Raw genomic sequence first — 11,994 nt, 5'->3', positions numbered from 1 at the left:
CAAAATGAATTTTCCTGGCATGAACACACTGTGTATTAATCTGGTCAAATATATTTCTACACATATTATCATTAATTAAATGTTTAAAAGTGCTCTAATTCAGACAAACATAATAAGAAACTATATTGTTTTGAAACATAATAGTGACCTTGTAAGAATTTATTTCAGGCTCTTGGAAAGGCTTAGAAGGACAATTGGAATTATTGACTTAGGCAAGGGTGATTTATTTTGCCCTGTTCAGGCCAATATTAATAAAACCTGAAATAATTCTGAAGTTATAGGGCAAATAGAATCAGATTTGGAAAGGTTGGTTTATGAAATGATGGCCCGGTTACTATCAATTCTCCTGACCCTACATCCTATTTCATTTTAAATTTAATCATTTACAATCACATGAAAGGACAAATGTACTACTATAAAAAAGATGTCACCAGGGTGCTTCCTGTCTCTGACTTGATTTAAACTCGAAGAGAATAACTGCCAATTATGCACAGGTTCCAAGAAAAGCCCATGGTGCAAACCATCAGAATACGGCTTGCCAGTGAGGTGGTCAAGAACTAGCTTTGCAACCCTCACCTGAGCACCCATGCTGATCTTAAAACGGGTTTGAGAGGGCAAGCCCCATGGCCTAGTGACTAAGGGAGCTGGATCCCACGTGGCCCACTCCAGTTCAAATCCTATACTTGTGGTTTGAAAAACACTCTGGACACATGTGCATGTGTGCCCAAAAGTGCCAGTAGGATGGAGAAGAAGGGATAGCATTGTGGCTATGTCCCATTGGGGTTGCTTTTTCCCTCCTGTCTTCCTTTCTATCTCTTCTCTGTCTGGCAAATGTACATGTCCTCTGGCAGTTAAAAATAATGATTTAAAAAAAATGAAAAAGGTTTCATAGGTTGAAAATTTGCTGTGGATTAGAAGAGTTTTAGGAAAGACTTGTCAGAATACTGTGTGACCTCCATCACCATGTTTCTATCCTTCCCACATGGAAGAGACTTGGAGGAGTGTTCTTCTAATTTCAAGTCTAAATAAAAGGGCTTCAGTGGTATTATTTGGAAAATTAGTCATGTGTTTCTCTAGTGCCGGAGTGCTGGAGCACAGTTATCTATGTAAGAAATCCTTTTTTTTTTTTTTTTTTTTGAGAGATTTCACTACAGGGTGCATGCGCTCGCCAGACAGAGAGAGACATAGAGACAGAAAGCGAGAATCACCCCCCAGAGGGGATGGTCATGCCTCAATCCCTTCTCCTCCATTCTCCTCTCGGGATCTTGGGCACGCACGCACACATGCCCGGCGTGAGTTTTAAGCCACCGGGTCCGGGACATGAACCGCAGTCGACTACATGGGAGTCCAGCGACATAGCCATTACGCTAACTGCTGGTTCCCTATGTAAGTAATTCTTGAGAGATGAAAAAGTTTGAGATTCCCACCAACAGTGTAGGTATGGCTGGCTAACGGGCCCGTGAAGAGTAAAGATGTACTGGAATGAAAACTGCTTGAACATCCAGAGATGATCAGAACAGGGTTTATGTATTTCAGGGATGAAATGTGGCAAAGATGGGAGACGGAGAGGAAGGGGGCAGAGAAGTGGGCACAGGAGATTCGGGAGTTGCCTTAGAGTAGGTGAGAAAACCTCAGCAGAAAGACCATGCTGGACGCCTAGGGCTGAGGAGGAATAAGGAGCAAGATAAGGTGCCTTTGCCAGCAGCGAGATAATTGCAGATAAGATTTCTGGCAAATTCACAGCACATAAGTACGTTTGACAGACATTCCAAATAAGTTTTTAATCGGCATTATTTTGTTACCAATTAAGTAAGTTTATTTCTGCCTGTGTTAAATGTTAGCGTTTGCTATTTCTTTTCTTTATGCTAAGATTTGTTTTTCAAATATGAAAAATTTTACATAGTTTAAAAGTTAAGAGCATTGTAAAAGGCACCCTCAGAGCCGTCTCTCTTCTCTCTGCATACTTTCCACTAATTCTTATCCCCATAGGAGCCATCTCCTTTAGCTTTTTACTAGTCTCTTCACATTACCTTATCAGGAATTGGTCAGAAGATAAAGAAATTGCTTTTCTGAGCACACTTGGCCACTGAGTGGTGGATCCATGCTTGAAGTCAAGGCAATATAGCTGCAGAAGTAGAATTCTCAGCTACCTAGGCTAGCAGGTGAGAACTCCCACATGGCCTACTACAGTTCAAGTCCTGAATTCAGAGGCTTGAAACTCACACGGGGCTGGTGTATATGGGTGAGGAAAATCCTGAGGAGAGTGAAGAAGGGATTGTGGTGTGACCATCCCCCTAGGGGATGATTTCTTATCTTTTTTCTCTCTGTCTTTCTCTGTCACCCTATAGCAAAAATCTCTAAAAAAAAAAAAAAAAAAAATTCACAGCTACGTCCCAAATTTGAGTAACACTGGAGAAAACAGGCTTTGCAATGCATGGGTTCTGTCACTATCTGTGTGACTTTCAGTAGATTTCTTAACTTCTCTGCACTTCATTTTCCCCAGTTATGAATTAGGGATAATAATGACTACTGTAAAGAAAAGTAATAAAGACTGCAGATAATTTATATAAAGAAACTAGTGGAAGCCTAGCGATTACTAAGTGAATGTGTCTAATTATCACACTGGTAAAACTGTAGTCATACAGAGAACCACTAAAAAAATCGTTGTTGTCATTAAAGTTCTGATTCCACAAAATTCAATTTAATAAAATTAAGATTTCCTGAGAATTGGTGATCTTGAATCACTGAGCCAAAATACCAAACAAGCTTGAGCTTGGTAACTCAGGTTAAAAGAATCTCAGAGAACTGTTCTGAGATTGCTCCATTTTTTAAGATAGAGTTTGTAATACGGTAGTGGCAAAGGAAGTTCTACTGCCACCACTAGAAGGCATATAGAAACAAGGTCCTGCTTAAACTTGTATTAGTTGAATTTCCTCATTGTTTTTCCTTTTCAGTTTTCAATAGAAGATATTTTTATGCTCCCTATGTTTTAAAGAATTTTCATCCTGCGTTTAACACGAAGAAGTTTGAACCATGCAGAGGTGGAATTTAATTCTTATAGAATCCTCTTAATAGCATGCTCTAATTAAGACAGTCATTAAATTCATGTAATGCTAATTTAATTTGGAGGCAAATGTAATTGAACACTATTGGATTTCTTTTAACATAAAATTAACACAGTGGACATAAAATAGATGTGCTAATTGGATATTGTTATCTGAAATATTATATGAATGTTATATGAATGAAAATCATGGCTGTTATCTTAAAGTAAATCATTGTTTTACAGAATGAGACATACTGAGCTTACTAGATTTCCTAGCACAATTTATATAAAGCTGGATGACTAAGACTATTAGTAACTGTTTTTTTCAAGACAAAGGTCATTCAATAGTTGTTTTTTCTTTTTGTGACATTAGTAAATGCCTTGGCCCCTGCCTTAGAGAGTTTCTTATATTGCTAAAATTTATAATGATAGATTGAGCACATTGATTTGTATTAAGGCAGCTGAACTCAAACTTTTTCATCTCCAGACCTATGTACTGTTGAAAATTATTCAGGATTTCAAAGAGCTTTTATTGATATGAGTTATATCCATAGATATTTATAATAAAGGTATTTAAAACAGGGATATTAAAAATTTTAAAATATTTTTAATTTATTTAAAAACAATAAAATGATTACATACTAACATAAATAGCATGGTTTTTATAAAACATGTAGATCTTCCAAATATTGACAGATTCCATTATAGATTGTAAGCAGATTACATTTGTTAATATCACGCTATTGAAAAATCTACATACTGAGCAGTTTTAAACACCAGGCAGGAGGTATACATTTTCTAGAATTTGAATTTTTGCTTAAAAACTGTTAGTTGTTTGTTTGGAGTGATAGATTTACTAGTTCTTTTTAAATATTTGCAATTCAGCATGTGTGTTCTCTGGGGAGAGAGAGATAGTGAGAAAACACTCCCAAGGAGGATGGCCATGCTGCAAACTCTTCTCTTTTGTTTCCCTCTCGGAATTTTAGGCACGCACACACACATGCTTGGCATGTTTTCCAGGCTGCTGGGTTGGGGACTTGAATTATGCAGTTGACCATGTGGAATCTGGCTGTTCCAGCCACCGTGTCACTAGCTTCCAGATTTACCTCTGTTTTGTTTTTTTGAGAGGTTTTTCATGTGCACTCGCCACAAAGACAGGGAGGGACAGAGACAGAAAGTGAGAAATCACCCCCAGTGGGGATGACCATGCCACAAAACCTTCTCCTCCAGTCTCTTCTAGGGATCTTGGGCACACACACACACGCGCCCAGCGTGAGTTTAAGTCACTGGGTCCGGGACTCAAACTGTGGTCGACTACATGGGAGTCCAGCGACATAGCCATTATGCCATCTGCTGGTCCCACTATTTTTTTAAAAGTGTCTGATAAGTACTTGAATCTGAATAAACAGATTATTATTCATTCTTTCAATAAAAAAAGTTTATGAAAAAAGCAGATAGTTTTTTGAGTCAAACAGTTACGCAGTACCTTTTCTTGACATAATCACTGTGATTCAGTGTACAGCAGAAATGTTTCATATAAACTTCCTATTTTGTTACAGGGAATATTAAAAAGGTGCACCATCGAGGGGTAATATATATTTAAAAATTAATATATAAATAGCTTCAACAAAAGCATTCTTAAATAAACTTGGCATTCTTTCACCATGCCAGTGAGTGGTCTTGAAGAATGATAGACTACTGAAATAGTTTGACACTAATGTCTTGAATCATTCAAAGTAGTTTTACCCACAATCCTTTTTTGCAATGTTAATACAAATGTCAATACGGTGAAAAGGTCAAATAAGCTCTTAGAATTATTGTAAAAACAGTTTTGACCTTGAGGATGACTGAAAAGTGTCTCAGGCATCCCCAAGGTTCTGTAGGCTGTACTTTGAGAATGCTATAGTAAGTTCTATGTTTGCCGAGCTGTCCTTGAATCAGCATTTATGGAGCAAAGGAGGTCTTTTTCTATGAAGTCCCTCTCCCAGAGAGATGCTGTGGAAAATCGAAGTATGACGGTTCTGCTCTGCCCTAATACCTTTGCTCCACTTGACTGCAGCTCCTGTACTGCTCACACCATCAAACAAACACACGCACATATAACAGAGAACATCCTTTGGTCAGATTATTTGGGCAGGATGTTAAGGCAGGGATATTGCAATGGACTGTGAAGATTTTTTAAAAATGTATTTAGAACAAGGGAGTTGCTCTTGAGAGTGGATATTCAGGTAAAACTGAAATTAGAATTTGTATTAGCCTAAGCTCTCAGAGCATGCAGGACCCCAAGGTTATATATTTGAAATTTTAATACAAGTGTGATAAATGTATAAACTGTTGGTATTCATAGTCATTCCTGATTCTACTGTTCCAGGCACCCATGCCAGAATAGCCCAGTCATAGGAGATTGGTGTGGAAACACAGCAAAAGGTCCTGCTGCCTTCACAAGCTGAGGTTCTTAGGGGCTGATTCATTGATTTGAGAAAGAAACAAAATATTCTACTAATACAGAAGCCCAAATGTCTCATTCAGCCCTTCATTCTTATTTTCAAAATGCTATTTAAACTGTGTACTGCTTAGAAAGAATTTAGGAATGGTGACTACTCTTTGAGACCTTGAGAATATGGGGGGTACTGTGAGCTTCTGTAGGAAGACCAAAAACTTTCTTCACTCCAAATCCACACAATGTATCTCCTTAGGAGATTCTTGACATAAGATTTCTGTGTCACAAACAGTCCAGAAAGAGGACTTCACTTCAAATATTCAGAAGGTGAAGAAAGTAAGAAAGAGTAGAATAGTTTTAAATCATGCAGTGTTGATTTTTTTTCTATTACCACATGTTTCACCATCTTCAGATGTTTGCTAAGAATGAGATAGAATTCTAGTATCTTATGTATTAAGATTCTAACCAAGGAAGATAATTTTACGTAAAATATTTAACATTGGAATAAAAGGTTAAAAATGTGTAATATTGATTGATAATCATGTTTCTTTAATGCTTTTTGCCACATGGATGACAATTAGAAGATGAAAGGAGATTTTTAGTCAGGGCAAGCAAACAGGATCACCTGATCTGTTACCTTCACGGCTGTCCTCCAATCCATTCAGAAACTGACTGAGTATACTGCAGAGCAGGCCCAAGGGATCAGTCAGGGCTCAGGGCTCATCCAAACAGTTTTTAAGAGTTGATTTCAGGGAACAAATAGGTTATCAGTTAATTTGCAATAGAATGCTTCAAGTTTAAGGCCTGTATTCTCTCTCCAGATTCCACTAAAGGTATAATTCTTTTCTTTTTTCAAGTTATTACCATATCATAAGTTGCTTTCTTATCTTTTAACAAGTTGATACATATTTAATACATATTTCAAAAATCCTCACAAAACTATTGTCAAGCATGTATAACATAATTTTACATATTAAAGAAGATATGTATATATGCTTAATTTTATTATTATGCATTGTATGCATGCTTTAAAAATCATACTGGACTCTATGAAGATATACATCACATAAATATTTTTAAAAATCATAATTTAAAAAGTATATTTGGGTTGACTACGTAGCCTGGTGGTTAAGGCAACCAGAATCTAATGGCTGACTGTGTGATTTGAATCCCAGACCTGTCGCTTGGTGAACATGCCAGGCCCAAGGGCATGCATGCTCAAAATCCCAAAAGGAGGGCAAATGAAAGAGAAGGGATTGTGGTGTGACTATTTCCCATGGAGGGTGCTTTCTCTTCTCCCTCTCTGTCTCCCTCTGGTGAGCACATACCTCCTCTAGCCCCCTCTTTCCCCACAAAAAAGTGTCTTTATTTATTTCTGCCATGAAAAAAAAAGAGAGAGATAGTCAGAAACAGAGAAATAGAGACAGAGAGATAAGCACTCCCAACAGAGTATTTTTTTCCTTTTTTTTTTTTTTAGATGTTTTTGCTATAGGGTGCTCGCACTCGCCAGACAGAGAGAGAAACAGAGAGAGACATAGAGACAGAAAGCAAGAAATCACCCCCTAGAGGGGATGGTCACACAGCAATCCCTTCTCCTCCATTTTCCTTTCGGGATCTTGGGCACGCACGCACATGTGGCCGGCATGAGTTCTAAGCCACCGGGTCCGGGATGCGAACCACAGTCAACTATATGGGAATCCAGCGACATAGCCATTACGCTAACTGCTGGTTCCCGTCCCAACAGAGTATTCACACCATGATCTACCCCGAGCTTAAGGCAGTCTGGGTCATGGTGTGTGCACTTGATGTGTGCACTTGGCATGCTCAAAGGAGTCCTGGGACACAGACCACTTCCATGTGGGTCCAGTTGCATTATTACTGTGCTACTGTTTGTGCCCTAGATTGTATACTTAGTTGCAAAATAATTGCAAATCTCCAATATTTCCTGGGGAAAAATGAAATTTCATATAGAGTTCTATTGGAATAAGTTGATGTCTGAAATGAAAATTTTGTTGAAAGTTCTGTGATTCAATCTGAATCCAGATTTTTTGGACAATCCCCTTGTGACTATGTCTAAAGTAATTATGTAAGGAATGAGACTAAATGATAGGGGACAGATGTTGTAAAGCTATTCACTTATTAGGACAATGGATTGTGTAGAATCGGATGCAGATTCTACTGCCGTTTCTCTCAGGAGAACAGTGTGACTTCACGTGGGTTTTGGAAAAGTACTAGTGAATAATTCCCTAATCCAAGATTCACTGAGAATAAGTGGAGACCTGCAGTAATGGCTGAGTGTTTCAGGTGAATGGTGATCTCACCTACGGAAACATGCTTGGACGGGCTCTGGAGATCTTTGGAAAATCTGCAGCTTGTCAGAGAAAGTCACACCCATTTGGCTCTCTGGTGTAACCTCAGAATCATGTTTTCCCTCCTTGTAACAGTTTATATTTTTTGTTCTTTTTGTAAGATGTCAAGCTGATGCTATATTTGACCTAGAAATGACTACTTCCTATGACTCAGAAATAACTTTCATCATTCCTAGTATATGCAACAATAGCTTTGAGTCATAGTAATAAGAACTAAAACAGGTATACCCAACTGTGCTTTGGTTCAGTGACCCAGCCCATTCTAAAACCCTAGTGGCCATGTGTTTCAGATAGTCATACCTTGACTCTTGCTCCTTCACCATTGGGGCAGTCTCTTGCTCCACTGCATGTGGACACCTTTGGCAGCCACAGCTTTAGGTTATTTTCACCAGTCACCCATGTAGAGGATGAGGGGGAGAGCTATTTGGGAGAACTTCTTGAATTGACGGACCAGATATCTCTTTTCCCCCACGGAACTTTCCTTCTTGTTGTAGCACAGGGAAGGGGAAAGCAGAAGGCAAGATATCAAGTTGACTTGGTTTGGAATAGAAGGGAAGGCAGTGTCTCTCATTTCTAATAATGCTCCAGAATGATCAAGCAATGTAGGAGTGTGACAGTCCAACCTGAAGAATCTGTTTAACACTTTCTATACCCCTAACTTGGTTCTTCTATTCTCTGATATTACTTATCTGTCTGCCTTAATGAGGAGAAAAACAAAAAAGTCAAATAGTAAATACTCACTGCATTTGCTATTAGTCAGTTCGCTGAGTTCTTACAACAATCCTATGAGACAGTTGCTATTATTCCCATTTAATAACAGCAAAATGGTGGTTCAGAGAAAAAAATTTCCCAAGGTCTCATTTCTATTAAGTCTGTCTAAATCCAGATTTTAAGGGACCACATTGAGGTTCAGTGGCAACACAACTGAATCTACATGGTGAAAGTCCTGAGTTTCCTGTGCATGTAGGGCAGGTGATCCCAATCACCTGAACTGGGGGTGGATCACAGCATGTAGACCTTGTTGGGGGTTTTCCCACTCTCTTCATATAAATAGAAAGAGAAGAAATAAATAAATCAAACTTAAATACAGATTTTGTTTTCATTTTTCTTTCCATATCATGTTGCTATCCATTACTATATTTAATAGATCGTCTTCATTACCCCAACACTTTTTAAGTCAGACTTTTCTCTTTTTCCCTGATGGATCACTTTGTTCTTAGTACTGCTTTACATATTTATGTGAGGAGTTAGCTTCCCAGTGTGTGAGGCAGTGATGAATGCTTCTCTTAAGTGATGTCTCCTCAAAGACATAAATGGCACTGCAAATGGCGGTGACCTCCAAAGGATGCATCTATGTTAATAGCAGATAAGGTATGACCCTATAGTGCAGCAATCAGGAGCTATGCAGAGGAAGAAAGATCCCACATGGACAACTGTGGTTTGAGTCTCAGCTCTGTTTGGTTGAAAGAGAAAAAACATTAGGAGTGTATGCTCAACCAGATTCCTATTTTTTAAAAAAAATGAAGAAAAAAAAAGAAAAGTCAAATAAAATGGCCTGGTGGATGCAACCAAAGTGAACACGATAAGTATTTTAAAAATTATTTTGATTTGGACCAGTGACAATGAGGTCAAGGCAGCTGGATCCCATATAACCCACTGTGCATTTGAGTCCTGGGTGCCTTGGCTTCTTCATACATGTGCAAAATCCCAAAATGAGAATAGAGAAGGGACTGTGGCATGGGCATCTCCCCTGGGGATGATTTTTCACTTTCTCTCTCTTTCTTTCTGTCTCTCTCTGGTGGACATATACACCCTATAGCAAATTTAAATATATTATTCTGTTTTAAAATGATCTCAAGGTCATGCTCTCTAACTTAAAGTCAATGACATTTAACTGTTTTATAAGGATTGCTGGTCCCAACTAAGGTCTAGTTTAAACTTGTAAGTGTTCTCTAATGAGGAACTTTTAAAAGTCCAGATAAAAGCCCACTATTCATTAGTTAGAATAATTCAGTGAAATTAACCATATAAATGCTCAATGAAGCAAATGATTAAAGATGGAATGAATAAAAATAAAGATTAAAATGGATAAATTATATTTTGTCTTTTTTGGTACTGCTTATAGATCATAATTAAATTGTGTTGGTTCAAAAGCATAGAACCAAACCCATCGCTCATCAGGTGTGAAAAATAATGTGAATACTTTTCTTGGTTTTAAAGTAACAAAGTGAATATCACTTTTTCATTTTTTGAAAAATCACTCATTGCATGATTCTATAATATTTGCTTTCCCATTGATTGCTGAATAAAGCAATTTTTGATTTAGGGATAATTTTAAGTCTTTGTCTTGCTGACATAGACCTGCAGCTAGAACTGAAAAGTTTTTGTAGTTGAGAGTCCTCTATCTTCATCAATGAAGGCAATCTTTGAGTATATAAAGAATAATCACATTTATAAATTGGTGTTAAAAATACTAACTGCTCTCACAATTCTCTTTAGCTTAGTGAGCTCCTTAATATACATGACCTCATTTTTATCATTTTATAATCATGAAAGGGGAGCTAATGTAGGTATTATCACCCCCATTTTATAAGGGGAATTGAAGATCAAAGAGGTTAAGTGACTTTCTCAAGTTCTTCAAGTAAAGATTTTGAAGAAGCAGAAATTGAAAGCCAGATAGGTTAGCTTCAAAGTTCACGTTCTTTTCTCTAGACTGCAATACCTCTCATGATTGACAAAATATATTGAGAACTAAGTAGGATTATATTTTCATACACATCTTTTCTACAAGTCATTATTAAGCAGCTGCAAGGTACAAACGTTGCTCCCAGCAGATACAGTGCAGATGGGTGAATAAGCTGCTGTACGTGCCCTGGAGCCAGAGGCATGTCAACAGCAATGGATACTACAATAAAAATAAATGGTTGTCAGGAGAGCAGCAGGAACAACTCACCAGGGGAGTACAGTGATGAAGTGAAAGCTTCACCTTTCAGAAATTGTACCTATCCTAGGAAAAATTCCTCCCTTGCTGCTAGAGTGTATCTTACTCAAACATCTGCTAAGCACAGAGAACATCACTGTTTTATTGTATTGTAGATACCAGTGTTTGCATGTATGAAACTGGAAGCAAAACCCACACCTATAGCCAACAGAGTACTGTATGAAATCACCCATGGGAACAATCACAGCAAACTAATTCTGTGCTCATATTTCCCTCTGTGCCTGTCTCACTTCTACGGCTGCTAAGGAGTCCATTGGTCACTGGTAGACTCACAAGGGTATTGTACACTTGTTCATGCACAACCATTGAGTCTGTAAGGACAGAAGCATATGAGGTCCTGATTTTGCTCTTATATAAACTTAGAAATTTTCCTTTAGTCTAACCATAGTTATCTGTCAGAATCTCAGAGGCCATTGCAGAGCTGCTTCTAGGGCATGTAAAACTTAGGAGAGACCTGCTCTTCTTTTTTTTTTTTTTTGAGAGGTTTTTGCCATAGAGTATGTGCACTCACCAGAAAGATAGAGACAGAGAGTGAGAAATCACCCCCAGAGGGGATGGCCACACTGCAATCCCTTCTCCCCCATTCTCCTCTTGGGATCTTGAGCATGCACACACACATATCCGGTGTGAGTTTCAGCCACCGGGTCTGGGACTAGAACCGTGGTCGACTACATGGGAGTCCAGCGACATAGCCATTACACTAACTGCTGGTCCCAGACCTGCTCTTTCTTCCCTGTGCTACACAAGGTACCGAGAATACTGCTGTTCTCATATCATCACTCTTCACTTTCTAGTCACCTTCATGGAGAGTCATTAAAACTCAGTGGCAGCTAGGGGCTGGGTGAGTACTACAAGGAATAAGCTGTCACAATCTCCAATTTATAAAAGCTGTTATCCTCTTTTTTTTTTTTATTTTTTGAGAGGTTTTTGCTATAGGGCACATGTGCTTGCCAGACAGACAGAGAGAGACAGAGACAGAAAATGAGAAATCACCCCCCCAGGGGGGGATGGCCACGCCGCAATCTCTTCTCCTCCATACTCCTCTCAGGATCTTGGGCACACATGCACATGCATCCGGTGTGAGTTCTAAGCCACCGGGTCCAGGACATGAACCACGGTCGACTACGTGGGAGTCCAG

Source organism: Tupaia chinensis, unplaced genomic scaffold (assembly GCF_000334495.1).
Source record: "Tupaia chinensis unplaced genomic scaffold, TupChi_1.0 Scaffold000296_1, whole genome shotgun sequence".
NCBI classification, from domain to species: domain Eukaryota; kingdom Metazoa; phylum Chordata; class Mammalia; order Scandentia; family Tupaiidae; genus Tupaia; species Tupaia belangeri.
This window is presented reverse-complemented; position numbering follows the sequence as displayed.